Genomic DNA, 24,856 nt, shown 5'->3' with positions numbered 1-24,856 from the left:
AAATAGTTAAAGTTAATGTGAAATGACAAGTCATAAAGGGTGAACAGAATTGTTGGCAATCCACAGAGTAATTAATATCACCAAATTCCAGAATAAAATAACAAGAACATGTCATCTGAATTGTAGATGAGTTCTAGATAGCAAAGATTTCTCAGAGATGGTTATTATGATAACCAGCATTTATTGAATACTTAATATGTCAGGTCCTGTATTAAGGTCATTAGATGCATTGTCATTTATAATCTTTGTAATAACTTGGATTTACAGTTACTGTTATTGTTCCTATTTTATAGATAAGAACATGGAGGTATAAAGTATCCCAACCAAAATCATACAGATAAGAAATGGCAGCTCAGGCACTTGTAGCTGGGTCTTTTTGACTCCAAAGCAAGGTGTTTTTAACCACTCTGTAATATTTCAAAAATTGGCACCAATTGAGAATTATATCAGAATAAAATATAAGAAATAGCTAATGTTTCCCTCCTCTTTTTTGTGAGCTCAAAGCGATTGAGACAAGTAGAAGTTGTGCAGGTCATGTACAAAAAGTGTTGTCAGAGTGTCCTGCCCTGAAGAAGATACTAACCTAGCTGAAGAAGTGGGGGATTAAGCAACTGTGTAAGGAGACCAGGCAATGTGTAAACATAGAGAAAGAAGCTAGGCATGTTTCCCCTAGATAAGTGCAAATTCATGAAGACTAAGTTCAGATATCCAAGAATTGTAAATGAAAGGCAAACCAGATTTATTTTCTGGGACTCAAAAACCATATTCATATATTCCTGTACATGGAGTAAAAGGGCATCCATCCACAAGCAGTAGTAAATTTTCTGTTACTAGGTAGCGTCACGTCACATGGATGTCATAGAGGATGTCAAGCACATGGCCAATGTTCTTTAGGGTTCTTTTAACCTAAAAATATAGATCGAAGATAGATATTTAGATCAGTTTGGACTAAATGCTGAATGCATGAGGAGGATTTCAGGGAGAAGGCAAACCTTGAGCTGATAACTGAGAGAATGGATGTCATTCATCTGTGGATTGTTAACAAGTGCAATGGCTGTGACTAGCAGAGAAACTAGAAGAACCAGAGCTGTGCCTGAGTTAATGATTTGGGGCACATTTGCCCTTCTCTGGCCCTTGGTGGCCTCCCTTGTGAAGGTAGGGGATTGAATGTGATGGGCTTTAAGGCCTGTCTATCCTAGGTACTCTCAGAGTCCTGAGGTGGCTCTCCTGTAGCAAGCCTGCCTGGCCTTAGCAGTTTACCCTGTGGCCTTTGGATATGCCAAATCTCGAGTACAGGAAAATAGGCCTTGGAACACTTACTTTGGAGATGGAGGGGCTCATCACAGCATGAAGACTGGCTTTTTTGGCAACACCTGGGAGAGGTGGCAGACACCTCAGAGAACCTCTCAATTCCAACGTATCAGATGTGGTTTTTCTTTTTTTAAAGCAATGTTTTTGAATTAAAGAATAGAAATATCACAGAAACTTCATGGTCCTCTTAGATTTTCAGATATACCCCACTAAGTTTTATTTTACCGAGAGCAGGCAGGTGGAAACCTTGAGACATTTTCCTTCTAAATAGGTGTATCATCCTTGCTTCTTGACTTTTCATGGCTAGACCAGAACAGAGCACTAATGGGGAAGCAGTGAGGTCTCGGAAAAGCTAGAAAAGCAGTCTCTTGTGTTTCCTGACAAAACTGTGGAATGTATGCTTCCTTATGTCTTTCATCTTCAGAACTTTAAAAATATGTATTTCTCATGTGACTTTACACATAAAGACAAAAACCATGTCAAGACACAGTGAGGAGCTTTATAATTCAGCATTTCATACTGAGTGTACCTGTCATGGGGCAAAATATATAAAAACAGGGTTCATAAATAATAAATTATTAATAGGGTATTCATAAACATTATAGATCCATATGCTTTACTGAATATGTGCATATTTTTGGAAAGTTAGCATTGGAGATCGATTTGCCAGGAGAACTGCTTTGGTGCCAAGTCATTCTATGTGTATGCTTGGGGAGAAGACACAGAGGCGCAGTCTCTGAAGCGCCATGTCAGCGAGTGCCGCCCATCTCGCACTGACTGTTGATTCAGGTAGGCAGTGCTTTGGGTTTTTTTTTTTTTTTTTTTTTTTAATTGCTTTTGGAAAGTGAGCTGTTAGAATTACTGTCCTCTGGAAAATGAGTCAAAATAGGATTCCTTTATTATGTCATTGTAATTTAAAATGAAAATTTGTTGATTCAGAAATGGAGATGTTGGTACCTTCTGTTTCTGAATTTCCATTAGGAATGGAAGATGGAAATCAGGAGCTGTTTGCAGCTGTTCTTCAGGTCATTTTAACCAAAATTCTTTAAAACTATATTTGAAGATATGAATGTGTTTTGACAAGAGGAAATTGTTCTAGTTTTTTTCTAGTATACCTTTTAAGGATTAGATTAGTCTGCAGCCAGTCCCACTCCACAGAATATAGGTGGCTGATGGATCCTTTGAATCTTAATGATTTGCGGAAGCCTTCTTTTTCTTTGTCTTCTGAATAAGATGTGCCCCCCCACCTTATTTTATTTTATTTTATTTTTTTGCAGAGATAGCTATACAGTTACATGCAAAAAATTGATTATGAGATTTCTTAAAGGGAAGGCAACCTTTAATAAAACAGGGGTTTTAATATTAAAGGGGAGAGTTAATGTTTTTAGTTGTCGCCTATGTTTAAACCTTGTTTTAAAGATAGCTTTTTCTTTTGTTTGCCAGTTACTTAAGAGCTTGTGTTGTAGGAAACTTCCAATTCAAGACATGTTTTAAAAAACATTCTTTTTTGGGGAGGATAGTCTGACATTTCCATTCACTTTTGCAGAAGAATCCCAGGGGGATTAAACACTATAGAAGAACAAAAACTGGTGAGTAAGCCAGATCTTAGAACCAAAACTTCACAATGGAAACTCTACTGACTAATTCCAGCCCAGTGATTCCAGAGGGTCATTTTTTTATAATAAACAGAATATCTGGGAAGTTTTTCACATCTGATAGCCGCCTTTGAAAGTATTCAACATGGGTGCTTTAGGGAGTAAGGGGTTTCCGTATCTAGATAGTTGGAGATTTAATATTTGAGGCTTCTACCATTCATGAGCACTGTCTCCATGGTTTATATCATAAATTTTTGTGGTTTCCTTGATCACAATTTTTTACCAATACAATTTTTAATTACCAAAGTAATAGTGGTATACTTGTTGGGATCCCAGAATAGATAGAGGACATTATGTAGAGACTAAGGAAATCTGAATAAAGTATGAACTTGATTTAATAATAATATATCAGTATGGATTCATTAATTGTTACAAATGTTCCTTTACCACTTTTTTGTAAATCTAAACCTATTCTAAAATAAAGAGTGTATTTTTTTTAAAAACATGTTTTTAGCAGTATTTCTCTACTTGAGAAGTACTCTGTTTACAGAGAAGTAAACACTCAGAGGAACACCATATCTGTGTGTGTGTTTGTAGTTATAAGTATGAGACATATTCACATATTGTTTCATAATTTCTTTTTCTAAATGAACATCTTTCCATGTCACTAAATATTTTATAGCATTATAGTTGCATATTTAATTATGTGAAAATACAACAGAATGCATGTAACTAATCCCTTTTATTGGAAATTGAAATTATTGTCCATATTTCACTATTATAAACAATGTCATGACCTAACCATGTAATTAAAGCTTTATTCACATTCACTATTATTTTCTCAGGAGCAGTTTCTAGAAATGATATTACTGACTGAAAGAATATACAAAGTTTCAAAAGTGTTGCCAGCTTTAAGATGCATAAATTTGAATTACATATCAAGTGGAGCTGATTATGTATGAAGGATTATATGAACAAATAAACTTATAGTGGAGAGGTGGTAGGCTAGAGCTAGGCTGATTTAAGGGTTCTATCTATCAATGAATTTAGCAATTTATTTGTGAATGTATGAAGCCTTGCTGAGAATGACTAGGGGTGGGGTAGTGAACTAGAAGAGAATGACCAAATAAATAAAGCCCCAGGGAGGTATGTGAAAGAATTGAGTGAATACAGGTCAGTTCAGGCTTGGCAAGAAGCAGAGTGCTAGAAACAGATAAGGCAGCTCTGTGATTGGGTGTATTCATCTCCTGTTGGGTCCAGTGAGGAGACACACAGTTCTGCTTGAGCTTCAAGCATCTCAAGGTTAAGGAAGTTGAGACCAAGTCCCATAGGTATGGGAAAGCCCCTCTTATGCTCAGTCACCCAGAAGAAGGGTAGGCATTGATGGGCAGTTCAGGTAGGAACCGGTCTTGAGATAGGTTAAGATGTGATAGTGAGAGAAGGGCCCTGCCAAGGTATAGGAAGGAGAAAACTAACATCCTGACTTGCACCTCCCAGTCTGTAGGCCACTGGCCTCCAATTTTGGGCAGATTGGAGGGGATCTTCCCCATTCATAGAGATATTCATAAATCCGTCCTGCACATCTTCGCTCCAGCCAACCACTAGCCCTGTACACACAGTTGCTCTGTATTCCCCACTCTTTTGGCAGCTGCATTTCAGAGTGATGACTGGAGCTAGGCCTACTCCTAACATTGTCATTATTCTTCTCAAGCAAGCCAGCCCAGATCACCAGCTTCTTAAAAATGTATGCTTGTCATTGCTAGGAACAGTCCTCATGTGATTTTTCAGTCTGTCCCCCTGCCTTCAGGGAGGTTATGTAAACTCCAGTCTAGCACAGCTGCCTTCGTATCATGACTGGCTATAAATGGATTTCCATAGTAAGTTATGTTTTTATATTCAGATACACTAAATTATGTCATCTCTGCTGTTTTACTTCAGCTTGTCATTCTTAACATTTTCTTGATTCAGGTGTTTTCCCACTATACAGTTTAAATGCCTTTTTCATGGTATTTTGAATGGAGTCTCAAATACTTGAGTTATTTTCTCAGGTCTATTCCCTAGACAGGGATTTGCTTTTCTGCCATTATTTAAAGAGTATTCCAATGTAAACTACATCTGCTGGCTGGAGCCCTGGCCACCCACCATGGCCTTTAGAAAGAGAAGATTGAGGAAGTAGCGGAGTTCCAAGAAAGTATAGAGAAAGCTGCCTCTGAGTTTTACCTTTCAATTAGTGGCCCACAAACACTGAACACAGCCTGAGACTTTCTCAAAGTTCCCACTGTTCTGTTCAGATTTGTAAAAAAAAAAAAAAAAAACAGAAGGAGATCAAACCTCTGGACAGCTCACTGGAGGTAACATTACCTGCAAAGTAAGGTGTATTGGGAAGCAAGTAGATAGTAGAGGAATGAAAAGTGTGTGAGAATAATGCTTTCAAAACAGTAGGCTAGTATCTGAAAAGTATCCTTGGTTTTTGGATTTTCAAAACAATGAGAAAGCACAGTTGCAGTGGATGAATGTCGGAACCTTATGAAATGTGACTCATCTGACCTTTCGGAGATTGGAACTGCCCCACAATGCTGTTCTGCTAACTCTTCTTCTCTGCCCTTTAGAGGGCAGAGAAGTCCCTGCTTCCCTTTCTTTCCTTTTTAGTACCGGGGTGTACATAATCGATCCATCATAATCATCAGTTCATGACATGTTCTCATCATTGATCCATAGCATGGCCTTCTTTTTGTATTTGGTCGTTTAAAATGAATGTCTGTTTTATTGTATTAATGGGAACTGGGATGTTTCCAGATTTTTGCTCTCATGGCTCCCTTTACCTTTCATTTTCAATACAGAGCCCAAATACTCAGCACCAGATGGTAGGGAGCAATGCATCATGTACCTGGCCTACAGTTTCTGCACTAGAGATGTGGTCCTTTTACTGACTTCCTGTACGTTTCCTGGTTATGACCCTCCCCATCCTTCAGAGGATCTTCCTCTCTACGCACGTTGAGGCTGATAAGACAAGCCTCTGTTGTGCCTGTGGCACAGTAAACATGTGGACATGAACTAAGCACTAATGTACCCTCAAGAGGTTGGGAATAGATTTTTCATTCTCTGGAAAATTTTCACAATCTTTGCTCCTGTGCCTACTTGCTATGTTTTGTTTTGTTTCAAAACCAGAAGCAAATTCTTAGTGGTGCCTAACTAAGGAAACTTTTCCACTGGTTTCCCTGGGGAATATTGTTAACAATATAGTGAATTATTAAGTACTTTTAAAAAATGTTTTCCCAGCACCCTTTAGCACAAGACAACTCGGGACATGACAAGGAGAGAAGACAAATGTCAGTTGAGTATTTAATGTGATATCTTAGTCTTTCACTCACAGAGGCAGCCAGTCCCTTCTCAGACTACATGACTGTCAAACATAGTGGTAGAAACAGATTCATGACTTACTAGATGACGAAAGGGAGTATACACCAAGAGGATAAAAAGGAGCAAGAAACAAATCATCTCCAGGTTGCCCCTGTGTTGGTGGTGGGTTCGGAGCAGGCAGCCAGACACCCTCAGGGGGCATTTGCTGCCCTCTGTTGCCCCTCAGGAGCTGCCCTACCACTGTGTGGTAATTGTGATCTCTGCTTGGCTTTTTATTGTTCACAGGGGGCAACTCCTGCCAACCAAGATCCTGTTTCTCTATTGTAAAAAGAGTGCCTGGAGCTTAGAGAAAGAAAGGCGATGTGGAAAGGCAAGAAACATTAAAAGGAGAGGAATAAAATGGATTCTGTCAACTTGTTTGTACAGTTCCTCTCCTTTTTTCCTCATCTCTTCTTAAAATAATTGGTTTAGGACCATAATAGAATCACCATCAAACAAACCCTGAGAGTCAGTTGTCTTGGATGCAAGCAAGAAAATAAAAGTGTACCAAATGAGATCATGGAGTCCGAATGAAAAGAAATATTGATCCACACTGAGAGTCAGCCTGGAGCAGGGAGGAGGGCAAGAAACTTTTTTATCCTTTCGATCAATAATATCTTGATACTAAGTGTTTATTCCAGTATCAAAATGGATTACCGGAGAAGCTTTGGGGTACAAAACTCTTTACATGTAACTTTGTTCTTTTCCTTTTCTTTTGTTTAAAGAAGGAAAACTTCTATTATGCTTTCATTTTCTATGTAATAAACACATTTAAATATTGGGCTGTAGAGGAGATACAAATGACCATAGCAAAACCAATCTTACATATTATTTTCTATGTAATATTTGATTATTCATTGTTTGATAGGAATGATAAATTCAGTAGATGGAAAGTTCCTTCTTTTTCTTTAAAAGAAAGCTATTTTTTTTCTCTACTTTGTTGACATGGCTCATAGTTTAAATTCACCTGTTTGTTTTTTGTTGTTTATTTTCTTAGAGTTCATGTATTTTTATCATTTTATAGGCTGTCAATAGGCTTTCTAATTTAAACGTGTTTAAGGCACGTGGTCATTCAGGTCAAACACTGTATAATGAGAACTTTAGGTACAGTGTTCTTTTATAGTAATTCTTTATAGTTCACAGTTTTGTTTCAGTAAGAATAGGGAAAGGCATAATAGCTCCATATTAATTTGCATTGCTGACATAAATCTGTTTACACAGATAACAAGTCAGCTTCAAAGGAGAAAACATTTAGTGAATTTTAGACAGAAGACCAGCTAATGAGGATGAAACGTGTGTTATAGTTGAACATCCCAGTGTGTCTGCTAAGGAATTCAGTTTAAGAAAAGGCCATTATCCCATTGTAGTGGTGGACTGAAAAAGGTAAATAAAAATAAATTTAAAAATAAATAAATAAATAAGAAAAGGTTATTAGATATTTTAATTGAGGTCTTCTCCCAGTACTGGATCAGCTCTCTGAAAGAATTGAAGGTCACATGTGGAATTTGTGGTCAACAAAAATGTATGGAGAATTTGGTATAGGATAAAATTAGTATCTCAAATCAGTGAGGAAAAGATAAAGTGTTAAGAAATGGTGTTAGAATAACTAAATCACAATATGGAAAAAATTAAGTTGAGTGCATACGTGACCCTACTTCATAAATTTCAAACAGATGAAATATTTAAATATTAAAAAGTAAAACCAGAAAAATTCTTAAGGCAGATTCTTTGATGTAGGGAAGGATTTCCTGACCACGACTGAAAATCGTGACACCATAGAAGAAAACATTGATGAATGACTATTTTTTAAAAAAAGCATAACAAAACAAAACTGCCAAAATTTCATGGTACAAATCCCCATAAGTCAAAAGACAAATGACATACTGGGAGAATACTCATATCACAAAGGGCTAATCTCCTTAGAACAGAAAAAAACCACTAGAAATCATTAAGAAAAAGACGGTCAACACAATAGAAAAATGGGCAAAAAAAAAAGAAAATGAATAGATGATTCACAAGAAAATAAATACAAATGGACCTCACCAATAATAAGACAAATGCAAATTAAAACTACACTGAGATATAATTTCTCATCTCTCAAATTGGCAAAAGCATAGCTTGACTACACACTGTCTTGGCATGTATATGAGGAAATAGATATAGATTTCTGGTGGGAGTGCAAGATGTTACATTGCTTATAGAAGGCCAGTGGTAATATTAATTGAAATTACAAGTACATTTGCTCTTTGAGTGTGTAATCCAATCCACTTCTGGAACTTTATTCTCAAAACATACTTGCAAAATGATTTATGCAGCATTGTTTGCAGTAGTAAAAGACTAGAAACAACTCACTATCCATCAGCGGGGGACTGGTTAAGTAGTTCATGTTTCATCCTTAGAATGGAGTTAATGTTATGCAGCTATACAAAGTAGGAAGAAGTTTGCTGTGAATTTGGATTTTTTCCATGAATCTTGAGGAGTTCCGAGATAAAATAACAAGGAAAAGAGGGAAGGAGGGAGGAAGGAAGGAAAGAAAATGTATATAATATGCTACCTTTTGTGTAAGAAAGGGAGGAAATGAGACTGTTTGTTGTTATTTCCATGTAAAGAAATTCTCTAAAGGTATACAGGAAGGCAGGGGAAGAGGAAAGGAAAGGAGTAGATGGACACAGAGATGGGAGTAAGATGTCTCAATATGTTATTTTTTGATTGTGTGAAAATGTATTGCATGTTTAAAATAAAATTGTAAAAAGAACAAGTAGTCAGCAGGCACTGGCAGCGTTTATAAAATGGTTTTGAAGTCTTTGAGTACAGACCATCATAAAAGAGCCATTGTATTCAATTAGCAGATGTCCAGCCAATGTCTTCTGGATGCCCCAGTGAGTGACGAGATTTCTAATATGTTCACAGATGTTCTTTGTTTTGTTTAACCACGCTATATTAATAAAGCTCATACTTCTTAGCATTCCCTATAAGCTTAAGCAATACTGATTGCAATTAGGCCAAATATATACCTGCTGAATTGAGCTCTTCAAAGTAGAGTTTTATGAGAAGGGAAGCCAAGCTTAAAAAGTGAAATATTTTGATAATCCCTGGCATATAAGAAAATTTAAGAAAACCAACCAGGCTCAACATCTTCAGCTCAAAACACTACTTAACTCTGTGTTAAATTATAGTGCCAAAATTCATTCACTTTCCATTTGCATCTGATTCATCATTGCTCTAATTTTTAATGTTCTTAAACATTACCTGTTGAAGCTGTTAAAATCCAGTAAGTGCCTTCGCAGACCCAATTAAATACCCAATTACCAATTTTAGGCTCTTGACTTACATTTTAAAATTAAGTGAACCTCGCCCTGCAGCTGAATTGCTAATGGATAGCATATCTCAAGGGAAGTAAGATTCTGAATGTTCTCTCTCAGGGACATCGTTTTCACAGTTTAAGCAGAAACACAAGTACATCATTGTTGCTTCTATGTCAAACCCCTTGTGCTGCCCCACACTAATGTGAGTTATAACTATGGGTGTCCTTGCAAGAAGAGGAAGGAGATTGAGGGAAAACACGTGTTGTCAGAGCCTGGGCAGGGGCACTGGAATAATTTCCTTTTCAACAAAATAATAGTGCCTTTGTGTTGAGGCCAGGAAACAAGATGAGGAAGTTTGGAGTTCTGCTTTTCAATATAAATATGTATTTAACAAGATTACTTCCTAAACATTAAGTTTGAGCATAGAGTATCCAGGATTCTTGGACAGGATATGAGTTGTCTTAAGATTCATCCCAGGTCAAGGCAATCTAAAAGAAATCAGCTGCTCTCTGGCTGGCTTTATTTCTGTACCTGTAAGGCGGGCCTTCCCGGTTAATAGGGTTCCTCTTTTTAGTTATGGAAGCACAAGGGTAGTTTCAGAGTTAAATGAGATCTGCCTTGCTTCTCTTTTCCTTGATCCTTATCAGCCCTACCCATCCTTCCACCCACAGCACAAATGACACTGCTTTCGTAAAGAAGCTGTCCTGCATCCACCAAAAACCCACCTCTCACCCCACCCCTCCACTCTGTTTGGTGTTATACACTTGTGGTGATAAGAAATACACATTGCCATATTTATCATATCCTGCCGCTCTTTCAACGCTTAGGAACTTGTCATTTCTCTTCTGAAATGTGAACCCCCCTGATAAATATGACTGCGCTTCAAGCACCTTGTACCTGTTTCCACCCCTCAACTCATTTCCGTTCCCGCCACCCTTACCCCTTTGTGTCACTTTTCCTTCAGTGTGTACACAATAAATATTTTTTGATGAATGTTATTTGTGCCTTCAGATTTTTCCAGAAGAATAGTCACACTGCTTTATGATTCAAGTGTTGGCAGTTTAAATTCCTCTTAAGTGAAATAGAAAATTTACATAAATGTCTCATATTCAGCTATGATTCCCTCCAGGGGAATTTAGGAAAGTTATGAGCATAACATCTTTCCACTCCCTACAGAATAGGTTTCTCATAGCATGAAGCTCCTTCCTGCCAAGAGTCCTCCCCTTGCTACCCCCACCCCAACAGTTCATCCGGCAATCTCTTTAAGAATCTCAAATGAGTCCTAAAACAATGCCTGGACATAAAGAGTTGAAGATTCTCTGTGTGTTGGATGTTTAAAACGAATAGACATTATACATTTTCAGCTTTTATGTAAAGATCAATCATACTATTTTTATCTATAAAATGGTGTTCTATTTCTCATTTTATCAGTGAGACCTCCAGGCTTGAGAGAAGGGGCATCACAGTGGGCAGCATGCACTTCTGTGACTCATAGAATTGTAGAAGGTCAAAACTAGAGGGCGGTCTTAGGGTCTTTCTCATCTGGTTTTTTTGAGACCCAGACAGGAAAAGACACATATATGAAATGTCCATGGACAGGTAGGCACAATGGGCATAGGAGACCCAGCCTCCTGACTCCCGGTCCAGGGCTTTCTCTCCGATGCTTCCTCCCTGTTAGAGCTGTTGCTGTTATTCAGTTAGCTGCAGTCAGTGCTAATGGGTACAAGGTTCATTCTCCATGTAGAGCAGCTTCCTTTGCAGAAGGGATTGCTTAGTTTCTAGGCCAAATCCTGTGCTGTTTTGGCGCGTGATGGAGCAGGCGAGGAATGATAGGGTGATTTGATAGCAGAAACATTGGCTTCCACTGGAGAGCCATTTTAATGAGCGTGTTCCCACTGACATCCCCTTCCTCTCAGGAGACAGCTGGTCGATGTGTAATTCTTTGAAAGAGCCACTGTATAGTGCTGGGACCCCTGCAAAGGGACCTTGTCTAAGACCCCTAGCAGGAAACACTTTATGTATTCTCACATAAATTTCCTTTTACTTTGTTGTCTCAGCAAACAACTTTTTTCTCACATCTGAAAAATAGTCACTTAATTAGCTTTACTCTTTGAATTAAAATGACCTTCCACCTGTGACAATACATGGACCATCCTAGCTTTCTGCTTGGCTTTATGCTTTGGTGAACAAAGCTTGTTTACATTTGGGAGTGATTTGGATCCTGGCTGTGTTTCTCCGGAGCCTTTCAAGGATAGTGGCTGAGACAGCATGGGTGGGATGGAGCCTATAGCATAATGAAGTCTGTACCCGTGGGTGGAACTAGGGCAAGGGGCTTTCGACACTCCTCTTCTGAACATACCTGAGCAACAATTTATGGAAATGTTGGCTAGAAATGGAGGCTAGTAGTATAATGAGTCCCATAATACAAATCTGAAATTAGGGCATAAGCACTGGACATCAGAATCTGAGTGACTATCACTCTCATCTCCCTTGTCCCTAGCTTTAATAGGGATGCCCTCCCCGCAACACGCTGCCCTCAATTCAGACAACTGGCCAGAAAAGATTCCTTGTACCCTCAAAAGGAAGAGAGAGGGAGTGAGCAATTTTCCAAGGAAAAAGCAAGTGATTTTTTCTTCCTCCATCTCTTAAAAATTGCTGTTACTTAAAATTTGGAAGTTCCCGTTTGGAGTGCTCAGTGAATACTAACTTTAGTTTGTGATCCTACAAATGCTTCCCTTATCTCATTTGTAGGGCAGCAGAATTGACAACGAAGGGCTTTTGCATCTGCACATCAGCAAAAGAAGGCATCTGTCTATCCAAGGTGGGCACGGTCTATGCATTGTTATACATATTGTCTTAGGAAAAGAGTACGCACAGGAGTTCAGGCAGACACAGCCAGCATCAGTTATGCTTGGACACTGTTCCTGCATTCTTCTGCTACACCCTCATTGTTCCCGTAGTCAGAGAAGAGTGAACCAGGGTGTGGACTTTCATCTGCAAAATGAATCTCCTTACAAAAGAGTCCTCAGGAAAAGGGAGAAAGTTAGTGGTTGTTGTCCAGCACTAAGGAGGAAAAACAAATGTCGCACGCAGAAGGCACTGACCTTTCCCGTACTTCCTTCTATTGGGATGCCACAATGGCTTGAGTCCAGAGATGGAAGTCACTGTTTTCATTGTTCGTTTCATTAGAATCCCAGACCAATCACATCATAGCCATTTCCACTCCACCTTTTACTCTGTTACCTCTGGAAATGTGGCTTTTTCACCATTCATTGGGAGACATGAGACAGTGACTATTCTGTGTGTTCATCCTTTCTCCCCTGAGGGATTCAGTTTCTTCTCTTTCTTTGAGTCTTTCTTCAGAACTTGCCTTCCTCTGAAAACTGTCCTGGCTCTTCTGGCTTGTTGAACCCTCTGTTGGCCCTGAACTACCATTTCTTGCTTGAATTTTTTCTTCATCTAAATGTAACCTGAAAACCCTTGAGAAGAAGGGGCTATATTCTATTTTGCCTAGAATACTGAACTACTAATAAACAAGATCCTATTGCAAGGTTATCAGGGGATACATTTTTATTTGAGGGAGGCTTATGCATTCTGAATTTAGAATCTTTTATAAATTCATGATGAATTTGGCTGAAGCTTCCCTTTGCACTACCTGTAGGTGAAAATACTTCCCAAGCAAATGAATAGAATGAATAAGATATGTACAAAAACAGCTTAACCTATTAAATTACAAATAAAATACAACCTGGCAGTTTAGGACCAACCATTTGCTTGCAAATAGCATGTTTCCTTTATGTTTCTGAATTAGATTCAGTACAACAAAGTCCCAAAATGAATGTTACAGAGAAAAATCAAAAACATTTTGGGAAAGGCAAGAAGTGTGAGCTGGATTTCTGAGGAAAGCCATGTGGCAGAGGGAAGATCTAGACTTGGCCTGTGAAGGATGGACACATGATAGACTTGGAGGAGGTGGCTATGAAGGCATCCCAGGCATGCAGAGTTCTAACTATAAGGATCTAAGGATGATGGCCTGTGGTCAAGAGGGCAGCCTTTGCACTAACACTGGGTGGACCCTGGCATCTCCCTACTCTCATTGACATCCTTGACCTCTTTAGTAGAGAAATATAGGAGAGAGGCATTCACTCTATCCTTGTAATGACATCACACCCTAAAGTGGCCTTTGTTAGTCACTGAGTCAGTCACTTCCTCTAAGGCTGCTTAGAATTGGCATGATTTTGTCAACTCTTAGGGTTTTGTGATGGCATATGTGTCTGACAGGGTCTCAAGTGCCTTGGAACTCCAAAATGTGCATGCCTAGCATTGTATGTTATCACTGACTTCAGGTATGAAGTCACAGCAGCTGAGAAAAGATTCAATAAAAAGACACTTGGAGAACTGTGGCCGGTTATCTTATTTGTAATTCCTGATTTGCCAATGTAGGTTTGCATTGCCAGGCACAAATGCATTTGTCTTTCATCCTTTTTTTTTTATATTTTATTTTGCATTTTACTCCTCAATTCTTATCCTCTGAGACCCATTTGGATTTCTTATTCATACTAGAGAGTGTCTAGGAATCTGCTGATTTGCTAATAGACTAAAATTTCTGTTTGAAAAAGTAAGTCTTCATGAGAATTTTGGCATAGTTTATTTAGTTTCTCTGTTTATTTGTTTAATATTGTTAGTTCCTGGAAAATTTTCCTTCTTTACAGAAGTGCTGGTACTGCTTAGTGCTAAGGTATGCAGGAGGCCCAGCAAAGGCTAATTAAGAAATTACTCTGTTGGCCATGGAGGTCTGGGCCCATGGAGTCAGATGGAGGCACCAGATTGTTAGTAAAGACTCTCAAGCAGATGCATTGCCTTTGTGTCTTCACACATCCCAGAGAGGCAGGTTCTTATAAAGTTACTAGCTCTGATGAGTCAGGCGAATGTTTTGATCCATGGCCCCAGGCAATGATATTTGAGTTTAGGTTATGGAAAGACATCAGAGTTCCTGAGTTAGTGATCTTCACATTTGGAAAATGTGCTCCATTCTTATCACAAGCCCTCCAGGCACCATCCAGTAGTGGGCCATGGCTTGAAAGCAGCAACACCGTGCAGACAGTCCTTGCTCTGGAGAGGAGATATTTTATCATTTGCTTCTGCAGGTAGTAAATATTCAGCTGGTTGCTGCATTGTGAGTGTTCTTGTAACCTTTGGCCCCTGACAGCATCATCTGGCCCATTCCTAATGTAGAGCTTGATGAAGCAAGACCTACAGCACATATTCATGGAAGTTATTCTTTCTCCATGGGAGTTATTCAAGCCATGGCAACTACTAGTTACACCTACCAACAGACTTCACGCAACACCTTTCATTTTTTAATCTTTTCTTCCCCAATGCCATCTTCCTACTTCTAACAACCTATCACCCAATATTAATAGTGTTCATTCAATGGATACGCATTATTGATGTTTACTGTGTGTAAGGAACTCTGCTAAACACCTCGCTCTACTTTGATTGGGAATGGGAGCTGGAGAAGGGATAGAAGTAGAAGCCATGCCTCTCCAGTGTGAAATTCTTTAGTGAGGAAAGGAAATAGCTTTTTCTCCCTTAAGGAGTTTAAAATGGGCTTCCTGCCATATGAAAATAGAGAAAAAAGAACATAATGGGATGCAAAATATTGGCGTGGTTTCTAGAGAAAAAAAAACATTTCAAATGTCAATTACATGTTTCTCTGCTCTCTTTAAGAATATGGCCAAAGAATTAGCCTATAAAGCACCGTGGCAGATAACAAGATGGTCATGAGCATGTAGCATCATAGTTTTTTAAAATGCTGGCATACTCAAATAGCAGTACTGACCAGTCCAACTCTGAATGTGAACTTGTTGTGTTTCGCATTTTTGTGATGCATTTTTAAACCATTCTACTTAGATCCGAAGGGGGACATGGAGAGCTCAGCTAGGGTCAATGGAGGACCACACAGGTGGTGGTGATGGGGTAGGGAGTCTATTTAGGAAGACTAAATGAACCAGGACAATTTGAACATGAAGAAAACTGGAGACCATTTAAATGACAAATTTCAAGAATAGAAAATATAAGCAAATGCAAATAGCTGTAGTCATAACCTGAAAGAAGAGTTTCTTGTCACGCTTTTTAAGTATTAGGATGGGTTGTAAGTTATTTTTATGAGAGTAAAAAAAGTTAGAAAAAAACACTGAAATAATGTATCTTAGAAGGTAACATGCCCGAAGGTAACATGTGGAGTGGAGAATAAACGTCTTGAGATATCTTCCCACTCTATAACTCTGTATTACCTTGATTACATAGGCAGAAGTACAAACCGTACATGTAAAATCGGTTAAGTGAACTTTAATTATGTCAAATTGGTGTAATAGGCTGAACAGAACTTTAGTTTGTACATTAAAAGAATGCAAAACATTGCTTTTGAAGGGGCCAATAGAAGTTATAATTTGTAGTGTTTTGTTGATCTAAGGACTTCACATGTTTGGCCCGTCATTAAGTACAGCTTTAAACCTAGTATAGGTTACCTTCCAATGCAGAGTTGATGATTTCTGCCTCAAATTTCAGTCGAAGTAAGCTGAGGTTTTAGTACCAAAATAAGTTTATGCAAAGGGTTTGAAAATTCAAAATTAGTAGGTCTGTTTACTGGTATGCATGATCCTTAAATAAATTTATTATCTGCCTGACACAAACCATACTATACATAATGGTTGTTCCTGTTACTCAATTTTAATATAATGCCCTTACCATCACAGTGGAAAACAGTGACATCCAGTAAAACTAGGGAACCATACTTCATAGTGTAGACACCAAAAAGTTGGATAAGCACTGAGCTATATCCCTGAACCCCATGGAACAAAGTTTAGGGACCACTTTTAGTGTTTATTGAGAGCAACAGCTTCTCTCTGTCATAGAGTAATGGCTCAATCTGGTGACTGTTCTCTGATTCAGATTGGCTTTATCGGAATAATCTCTACTTTAGGCTGTAAGTCTGAGGGAGGAGAAGATACCATGGGACAGGTGGATGGAAGTGTGCGGACATCATGACCAGCCGAGTTTTGAGAAGAGCATTTTGATACTTGTGGCTCATCTCCTTAAAATGGTTTGTCCTCCAATTATGTTGCGATTTAGGCACAAATTATCAGTGGCGAATTGAATAGAGAAAGCCGAGCATATCACCACTTATCCAGCACCAGAGAGTCGGGTGTTTTATTTCTTTTGTTCTGAATCTTCATCAAGGCCGTGCTCTGGAAAGACCCCCCAGGGATTTTTCTTAGGAAGAAATCATTTAACACAAGTGGCATCATTTATTTCGGGAATGATTCATAGGCTGCTACATAAATACTAATGATGTGCATAACAATGTGTTTCACTTTGGAATCTGCACAGAAGTCACAGAGATGCTGGCTTTCTTTATGAGAGAAGCTGCTCTTTACCACATAGCAGGATTTGGTAGTCAGGTGTGCCGGCTTATTCTTTTTTTATTTCCCCGTATTGCCTTAAATGACCCTGGATTTAAAAAAAGAGAGATAACGAAAAAAGAGAGTAGGGTGGGTGAAATATTGCTAATCACAGTCACCAGTACATACAGCAAATAGGTGGTTATTTGTGATCGGAATGGACATATGTCATGTGATGCATATTTGAGTTAAAACTCTCAGTGGGGCACCCTACCAGGTACCTGAAGAATGCAAAGACATAGTCTTCCATTTTCAGGTTATTTGCAGTCTGATAGATGAGATAGCACATGCAGGTAAATAAAAATACAAAGAATTATCTTTATTTTCCTGACATGTACAAAATGTGATGTTCAATAAGCAGTGGACTCCAATTCATTAGGCACTGCAGTACGAACATGCCTGGGACTTGGTGACTGACCTTGAAGATTTTGGTCTGGAGAGTCAACTGCAATGAAGAGTGGGTTAGACTATCCCTTTTCTCTCTGTTTTTACTACTACCATCTGGTCTCAGCTACTGGCAGCGCCTCTCTCCTGGGCTATTGCGGTAGAAGTTCCCAAAGGGTTTCCCTGCTTTCATGCCCACTCCTGCCATGATCTCTTTGACCTGCAGCAGTTGGAGAACATTTTTTAAAATGCAAGTCAGATCCTTTGACACTCCTGCTTCATGTTTACAAAGCCTTGTTCACCAGGGTCTCCATAATCTGCACTTGCTTTCGTCTCTGACTCCATGTATAGATATACCACAGTTTATCCATTTTCCTGCTGAGGGACGTTTGGGTTGTTTCCAGTGTTTGGCTATTACAAATAAATCTGTTCTGAACATTTGTATACAAGCCAACACTTGGTATCCTTAGTATTTTTAATTTAATTTTTAATAATAGGTATATAATATCTTATTGTGGTTTTAATTTGCATCTCCCTAATGACTAGTAATGTTGAACATCCTTTTATGTGCTTATTTTCCATCCACATCTTCTTTAGTGAAGTGTTAAATCTTTTGCTTATTAATTTAGGTTTCTTTTGTTGAGTTTTGAGAGTTTCTAAATGTATATTCTTGATACAAGATTTTTGTTGTTGTTTGTGTATGTTCAAACAGAGTCTCACTCTGTCTCCCAAGCTGGAGTGCAGTGGCATGATCTCAGCTCACTGCAACTTCTGCCTCCCGGGCTCAAGCAATCCTCCCACCTTAGCCTCCTGAGTAGCTGGAACCTTATAAGCATGTGCCACCACACCCAGCTGGTTCCTGTATTTTTTGTAGAGACAGGGTTTCACCATGTTGCCCAGGCTGGTCTCAAGCTCCTGAGCTCAAGCAATCTGCCCACCTCAGCCTCCCAAAGTACTGGGATTATAGACATGAACAACTATGCCCGGCAAATACAAGTTTATCAGATATGATTTGAAAATATGTTCTCACAGTTTGTGGCTTGTCTTTTCATTATCTTAAAGAGCACAAGTTTTTCATGAAGTCCTACTTATTAACTTTGTATTTCATAAATTGTGCTTTTAGTGCTAGATATAGGAAATCTTTGCGTAACCCAAGGTGATAATGATTTTCTCCTTTGTTTTCTTCTAAAAGTGTTGTAATTTGAGGCCTTTACATTTAGATATATCACCCATTTCGATTTATTTTTTGTGTATAGTACAAAGTATGAACTGAAGTTCCTCTTTGTACATGTGGGTATCCAGTTGTTCCGGTACCTTTTGTTGAAAAGACTGTCCTTTCTCCATAGCATTGCCTTTTCACTTTTACTGAAAAAAAGTTTTCCACATATGTACAGGTCTTTCCAGCCTCTCTATTCTGTTGCATTGATCTATGTGTCTGTCTTGATGCCAGTATTACATTGTCCTGATTAGTTTATTGTCTTGATCCATTTGTGCTTCTTGTGACAAAATACCTGAGACTAGGCAATTATCAACCACAGACTTTTTTTTCTCACAGTCCTGGTGGTGCTGATCAAGATCAAGATCAAGACACTGGCAGTTTCAGTATCTGTTCAGAGCCCAGTCTGTGCTTCCAAGATAGTGCCTTGATGCTACAGAGAGATGAATGCTGTGTCCTCATATGGCAGAAGGGCAAAAGGGCCAAGCTAGTTCCCAGGTCCCTTTTAGAAGGCACTAAATTCATTCGTGAGGTTGGAGCTCTCATGGCCTGATCTCTTTCTCAAGGGCCCACCTCTCAATACTGTTGCAATGGGGATTACATTTTAACATGAATTTTGCAGAGTACATAACCATCAACCATATTACACTTAGTTTTACAACAAGTCTTATAATTAGATAGTGTAAGTCTTCCAACTATTTTTCCCAAAGTTGTTTTCACTCTTCTAGCCTTTTGAACTTCCATATGAGTTTCTTAATTAATGTGTTGTATTCTACAAAAAAAAAAAAAAAAAGCCCACTGGAATTTTGATTGAGATAGCATTAGATCTTTAGATCAAATTGGGGAGAACTGACATCTTAATAATATTGAGTCTTCTGACCCATTACCATGGTATGTCTGTCCACTGGAATCTGTAGAGTATTCCTGTGGACAGACATTCCATGGTTTGTTTGAGGATTATTGCCATCTTAACAACATTAAGTCCTCCAGTCCTTGAATATAAGGTATTTTTACATTTCTATAAGTCTTCAATTTCTTTCAGCAATGTTGTGTACTTTTCAGTGTACAAGTCTTACACTTCTTTGGTTAAATAGATGCCTACGTATTTTATTCTTTTCAATACTCTTGTAAATGGAATTGTCTTTGTTGCCTTATTGACTATTAGTCATGGTTCTCCAGAAACAGAACCAATAGAATGTATGTATATACATACACACACATATACACATGCATATACACATATACATACATGAGCATATATATACACACACATATGTACATATATACACACATGCACATATATATACACTCACACACATGTATATAAAAGAGATTTATTTTAAGGAATTGGCTCACATGAGCATGGAGACTGGGAAGTCCAAAATCTGCAAGGCAGGCTGGCAGGTTGGAGGCCCAAGAAAGAGCCAGTATTGCAGTACAAGTCCAAAGGCCTTCTACCAGCAGGATTCCTTCTTGCTTGGGGAGGTCAGTCTGTTGTTGTATTCAGATCTTCTACTGACTGGATGAGACCCACCCACATCAAGGAGGGCCATGTGCTTTACTCAAAGTCCACAGATTTAAATGTTAATCTCATCCACAGTCACTCTCATCAAACCACCCAGAATAATGTTCGACTACATACCTGGGCACTGCAGGCCAGTCAAGTTGATATATCCATTACAACTGTGACTCTTGTTATTTTAGTGGTTTTGTTTAGTTATTTTAGAGTTTATAGCATATATCTTTAGCATACTCTACCTTCAAGTAATACACTACTTCGTGTATAGTATGAGAACTGTCCAATAGTTCACTTTCATTTCTCCCATCCCAAATTTTGCTACTGTTGCTATATATTTTACTTTTTCATATTTTATAAACTCAATACTATGTAATCTTCATACCACATTTGTTGTACAGGACTAGAGCATTGCTTGTCTAGGGCTAATTATTCCTCACTAATGAAGCAGGACTTTTCTGTGTATTCTACTCAGTGCTCCAGGAATCTTGAGGTTTTTCCAGTCTGGATGATGGAAACAGGCACTATTCCCAGCCCTGTGTGAGCATAGAGTACTGTATCCTCTATTCATTTTGAGTGATTATTTTTTAAACCTCAGTTTCCTCACAAACATATGATGGGAGTCACTCAGCTGAATTGTCATAGGCAAATCTCTGCAGATCTCTAGAGTTTTCTCTGTGTCTCTCCTCTCTAGTACTCTGTCTTAAGAATTTTAGCCACCTTGGTATCCCTGGGTTCTCAGCACTCGCTTCAACTCAGGGAATCTGCCAGTCTCTTCCTGGGTTGTTCCTCCCTGCACCACAGTCTAGAAACTCTCTCAAAGCAGTAAACTAGTACAATTGTAGGGCTCACCTTATTCATTTCCCATCTCTCAGGGGTCACTATGCTTCATTGCTTGGTATACAATGCCTTAAAAACCATTGCTTCATATATTTTGTCCATTTTTGGTTACTTCAGGCAGGAGGGTAGACATAGCACTTACCTGGATCGTATGTAGCCACAGGATTAGAATTGTTGGGTCATAAAATATGTACATGTTTAGTAGATCTTGCCTAGAGTTTAAAAAAATAAAAATTAAATTTTTTTTAATTAAAATAAATTCAGCTAATTTTAATTTTAGATAATTTTTATAATGTAGTTGATCTTGGTTTTAACCAGAGCATGTTGCTGGATTTTACTCCCCAATCGAACACAGTAGAGAGAGAAGGTGGCGGGTTCTTAGTGATACCATGCACTTTTTTTTAGAACTTAAGTGCTGTATCCCTTCATTTACAATGTATGATGAAAAATACTGAAGAAGGGATGGTGGTGGTGGTGAGGAGGCAGGAGAGCCAAGAGAGCAGATAATTCTGCCTTTGCTTGACTGATAGTGGTAATTATATTTGACAGCTTATGCTTGCCAAGTAATAACAGCTTTGATTTTTCCAAAAACCTAGTGATATTATATGTTTAGTATCTAGTCCATTTAAAAATTCTCTCTCTGTTACTCTTTCTCCTTCAAATTTGAGTCCCTTTTTTTCCCTTTGGAATGGCCTTCTCACATCAAAGGAGATCCATGTGCACATGACATCCTTCCGTGGTTCTTTTAGACCTAATCTATGTTTTGAAAGAGGAAGCTCAGCAGCAGGTGCATGGTATCCAGGAGCATAGTCACAGGCCCTTCCCTCACCTGCTTCCTTAGCTCCTGAAACACTTCCATCTCTTCTCATTGTAAAGGCTAAAAAAGAATGCTTTTTAGCCACTCTTCTAGGTAAAATATGCATTGAATTTCTACCATGTATGACATTTTCCTGAAGAGAATTGCTGTTTGCCGTACACTTTTCAGTATATAATGGATAATGTTAACGGAAAGCATAACATTAAAGAAATCTCTTTTTCAAGTTTTTATTTTCAGCCTTTGAGCTTCTTGTGGAGAAACTTAATACATTCTTGAGTCAGGTGGCTGCGACTTTGAAGCCTTTGTTTTTTGATACTCTGTAAATCTTGCCTAAGAATAGATCAAAAATGATGTTTACATCTGTTTCTAGAATTGAGGAAGTAAGAACAGAATAAGACTCTGTGACTGTAGTTAACCCCTTCGATTATCTTCCTTGTCTAATACCATAGGTGGAATTGGATTTAATCCCTTTCAGAAACCATCCGTTGTCACAACTCTGGGCATTTACTATCTTGCTCGGACCTGTTTGTTTGTTTGTTTCACAGTTATATTACATGAAACAGACACATTATATAAACTTTCCATATAAAATATAACTATTAGTTTGCAATAACTAATATTAACTAGGTTTTATAATTCATCGTATGTGTTCCCTTTATCCAAAATGCATGCAAATTTATTTTATCTGCAGGTCTATGGAGAAATGTCTAAGGAAGTTAAAAAATCAAACACATTGGGAAACCTTTTGGGTTGTTGAATCTCCCTGAAATCATATTTTCAGGAAGCCTGAAACAAACAGAATTACTGAAGAGAGATGCTGCTAGAATAAGGATTGCAGGAAAAGAGATTGTTGTAAGAGGTTTTCACCCCTAAATTCCTTTCCTTCTAGTCTCTTGATATTTCTATAACTTCTTGGTTATTACCATTTTCTTTACTCTTACTTGTAGTTCTTGGGATACTCCTCTTTTCTAGTAAGAAAATGTTCAAATACCTTAAAACTGTGGCTGAATTTTGAAACTAAACAACTGAACCTGAAGTAAGTTCATGGTTTCTTGTGAGCACAGGAACTGTTCTTCGTTTTGTTGAGGAGCCATCAAAGGCATCAAAGAAGCAGCCACCTGACTCAAGAATGTATTAAATTATCCACAAGAAGCTCAAAGGCCAAAAATAAAAACTTTAAAAAAAATTCATTCCCTCATGGATTTATACATGCCTACCTCAGTTAGCACTGTATCCATTATAATACAGCCATATCGTGGTCCTAGTCTGGGGAGGGCAGTGGGGAACTCAAGCCTTCCAGGGGTTAAAGTTCTTGATTTTAAGGTTAAAATGTAATAGTCCAGGACTACCTGTCATTTACTTGAAAAAGAGAGTATCCTTTCAAAATAAAAATCTACATATTTTTACATTTAATAAAATTATCAACAGAATAAAGAAGGTTTAAAATTAAAAGGGACTAGATTTTAAAAGTACTGACTAGATCGATCTCATGTGGGCCTGTGGCATTAAAATTGCACATCCCAAAAGTAATGCTGCTTCCTCTTTGGCATATGGAAGCATTAAAACCAGCTAGTACCGCCTGCAAAGTTGGTGTCGGGCAGGCACTTGCTCTATTATTTGCATAGTTGCTAACTACTCTGGACGTAGTGCTGTGCCTTCATATTAAAGCAGCCTTCCTATAGAATTTTTTAGCAAGATGTTTTTTATTTTTCTCCTTCTACTGAAAGACTTACCCAAACTGCTTTACAAAGCAAGACATTTTCATAAAGTGGTTCCTTTTTGGCATCCCTTTTGGAGAAATTTCCTAGACTTTCCATTATCTCTTCTTCCACTTTTGGAGATGAGAATGTGGTATATAGTTGGATACCTAGGAACTAGTGATACTAAGGAACTAGTGATCCAAAATCGGGAAACTTTTGTCTGGAAAACTTTTTCCTTTGTGATTATCTTTTCAATAGACTGAGGAAATCTGCTTCCCAAAGCCCTATGCACTGATTTTATTGTTTCCTTCTACCTTTGGGGTTAATGGAGCAGGGTCTGTTTAAGGGCATCCTACATTTTTCCCCAGTGGCTTGGTGCACATGACTGAAGTACCACCATTTTTGTTGTTGCTGTTCTTTGGAGAAAAAGAAAAGAAAAGAAACGGACCTTCCTTAAAACATACAGATTTAGGTCGGGCATGGTGGCTCACACCTGTAATCCTAACACTCTGGGAGGACAAGGTGGGAGGATCACTGGAGCCCAGGAGTTTGAGACCAGCCTGGATAACATAGACCCCCATCTCTACAAAAAATTTAAAATTCAGCTGGGTGTAGTGGCACACATCTGTTGTAGTCCCAGCTAGTTGGGAGGCTGATGCAGGAGGATCGCTTGAGCCCAGGAGATTGAGGCTGCACTGAGTCATGATTGCAACTGCTGCACTCCAGCACAGTCAACAGAGCGAGACCTGTCTTGAAAGCAAAACAGAACAAAAAACGTGCAGATTTAAGTATCCCATGTCAGACCCCTTTGGGTCCTATTGGGAATCTGGCCAGAGAGCCAGATTCTAAGATGGGAAGGAAGAAACAGAAGGAGGAGAAGGGGAGGGCCCCAGAGACAAACTTGACCATTTCACAAGTTGGTCTGGTTTGCAACTCTGGGTTACATAGCCTGCAGGGTCTAAACATTTACTGTGTCCCCAAATTATAACACACTAAGAAATAGTGTGAGAAGCAAAAGATCAATCCTGTGTGGAGAGCACCATGCTCCATTTCCCACTAACTATAGCAGAGAGGATGTTTCCCTGTTCTGAAAGCATTTAAGGTAACAACCTAGATGTTTTTGCTTTTATGCTTTATAAACATTCAGCCATCTTGCCTGATAGAATTACTGACGCAGCAGCCTCAGACCTGATATTTGTTTCTCATGGATATTGTGAAATCCACCTAGAATTATCATATATTAGAGCTTTGGAAGAGCAGTAAGGAAACTAGCTCCAAATAATTATTTCTCACCTTGGCCACGTAGCCTG

General features: G+C 38.5%; 1 protein-coding gene and 1 long non-coding RNA gene across 9 annotated transcripts in view; one reads left to right on the top strand and one right to left on the bottom strand.

The window, feature by feature from the left end:
- STXBP6 (syntaxin binding protein 6) overlaps positions 1-24,856 on the top strand; it is a 244,777-nt gene that overhangs the window by 160,072 nt on the left and 59,849 nt on the right. For 2 of the 8 annotated variants that reach the window (XM_063651492.1, XM_063651491.1), the window contains exon 2: positions 12,362-12,431. The exons of the other annotated variants lie outside the window; for them this stretch is intronic. The gene's annotated coding sequence lies outside the window, so the exon portion shown is untranslated. The remainder of the gene's footprint in view (positions 1-12,361; positions 12,432-24,856) is intronic. 8 annotated transcript variants of the gene reach the window in all.
- LOC134738135 (uncharacterized) lies at positions 838-24,856 on the bottom strand. Its single transcript, XR_010123685.1, has 3 exons — positions 24,840-24,856; positions 21,172-21,241; positions 838-906 (listed from the first exon to the last, which is right to left on the bottom strand). It is a non-coding gene; the product is annotated as an uncharacterized LOC134738135 (long non-coding RNA).

This window comes from Pongo pygmaeus, chromosome 15 (assembly GCF_028885625.2).
Source record: "Pongo pygmaeus isolate AG05252 chromosome 15, NHGRI_mPonPyg2-v2.0_pri, whole genome shotgun sequence".
NCBI lineage: Eukaryota > Metazoa > Chordata > Mammalia > Primates > Hominidae > Pongo > Pongo pygmaeus.
This window is presented reverse-complemented; position numbering and strand designations above follow the sequence as displayed.